We start from the raw sequence: 2,197 nt of genomic DNA, 5'->3' as shown, positions 1-2,197 counted from the left end.
TCCTCCACAACTAGACTGAAGAACAAAAGGACAGCAACTTGTCTGTTCCCTTTCCCCAATTCCCCAACGCTGTTCCCTTCCTCAACTCCCCAATAAAAAAGTCTTAAAAAAAAAAGATGTACAATGCCACTCTTCTCACTAAATTTTTTAAAAATTAACTTTCATAAAAATGTTATTTATGTTAACATGTAATGAGTTTATTATTTAAAAATGAATAAATATGTATTTTAATTCCTCGGTTTTAATTTCTAATACAGTAAATATCTATAGATATAACCCATATAAACAAAAGCTCTTTGTCGTCCTTAAAGTTTAAGAGTGTAAAGGAATCTTGAAATCACAAAGTTTGAGAACGCCCATTTTAAAATCTTCAAGTTGAAAAAGGGGGAAAGCACAAATTCAATATTATGAGTAAGTTTTCACTATTTATTAGTCCCAGATTTTTACGGGACAGGCATTATGCCAGATACCAGTGATAAATCCCCAGTTCCTTTAAAGAAATAAACATAATGGGGGAGATATAGGAGTAACTAGGCCACCCTAAGTACTGGATGTTACAATAACACTAGTGCCCTGAATCAGACATTTAATCCAGTATCAGAGAGTCAGGGAAGACTTCCTGGAGGAGGAGAAGTCTAGGCTGGGAACCAAAAGATGGGCAATATGCGCCTAGCAAGGTTCAGTACTGTAGAGAAGATGGTTAACAGCGTTGGGAGGAATAGGAAGATTTCACAGAGACTAAAATGTCTAGGAAGACTTTCACAGTATTTCTTTTCCAGCTATCAAAGGGACCACAAATTCAGTGAAATTCCTTGGTCACTTTGAAAAATAAAAGGCCTGTTAGCCTTATTAAGAATTTACACAGAAGGATATCAAGGTCACCAAGAATAATTTGGAGGTTGGTTGCCAAGGACTTGTTTTAAAGTGTTTTCAAGTCTGACCGAGAACTCTGACATTTAGAAAAATAAGAAGATACAGATATTTAAAATCATGTTTTCTTTTCAGATAAAAACAAAGAATTTACAGTATTCGATTCACAATAGCTGAATATTCTCCTTGCTCCAGTGTTGTGATGTTGTGGCTATGAGGAAACTCCACCCACAAGGGGATCCGTGTGGATGCTTCATCTAAACTGATGTGGAGGGCTGGCCGAGTGGCTCAGTTGGTTAAGAGCTCACTCAAGAGTGTGAACTCTGAGCAACCAGTGGTTTGAGTCCCAGCCCGAGCTGAGCTGCCAACAGGTGGCAGGATAGCTCAGCTAAAAAAATAATGAAAAATAAACTGATGTGGAGGCATTTTGCCCTGGGATGTAACACATGGTACATGTCTGTTTGGTAACTGCCTATTTAGATGGTTTCCAAGAACATGCACATTTTATCTTTTTATTTAGATTTATTTTTATATGATTAATCAGTCACGTTTATTAGAACTCTCCCAGAAATGATGTCTTGCCAAAAATTGCCCCAGTGATCTTCAATTTAACTTCCTTCATTAGAGAAGTTTGAATTTCCTGTAAGCTAGAGACTTCGTCATGGTGCTCAGAGAACAAGGGCAAAGAGAGACAACTTGGGAGGCCCGAAAGGCCGCAGACACGAGACCTCTGTGGTGGGTTCTGAGAAGCAGAGGTATTAGGCATTTCATTTAGGTACAGCATGTTATTAAGAATTTATCTGGAGAGATAAATAGTTTATCTTTGGCACATTGTCCCATGAGGTCGTGGTAGGAATTCTTAGAGAGTTTGCTTAACCCTCCGTTGGGCGCAACTGATCTCACAGATTCAGTGCACAAAAAGATGCCACTATGAAATACGTCTTTACTGTACTGACAAACACGACTTATATAGGCGATAGGTTACCGTAGAGAGGGAAGATACAGAAGCAATGAGTCACGATATTTAAGATAACTCTTAGATATTTGAAAATTTGTGTGCAATGTATCTGCGAGATCAGTTGCGCCCGACAGAGTTAAAAAAGAAAATCTAATTTATATTAGGCCATTTGCCAAGCCAACCCTTCAGCTTCTAAAGTCCGCAGTGAATATGACACAGCAGGTTCACTACCAACCAGGTAGGATTCTCCACCCCCCCAACCCACCTCGCCCCTACCCCCTTAAGAGGAGCACATCCGGGACTCGCTGAGGCTTGGCCAAGGAGGTGGAGTCTAGACGCAAACTCCAAGCCCCGCCCATCTGACGAGTC

This window comes from Hipposideros armiger, unplaced genomic scaffold, assembly GCF_001890085.2.
Source record: "Hipposideros armiger isolate ML-2016 unplaced genomic scaffold, ASM189008v1 scaffold_34, whole genome shotgun sequence".
Classification (NCBI taxonomy): Eukaryota; Metazoa; Chordata; class Mammalia; order Chiroptera; family Hipposideridae; genus Hipposideros; species Hipposideros armiger.
The sequence above is the reverse complement of the archived record's forward strand: the minus strand, read 5'-3'. Positions refer to the sequence as shown.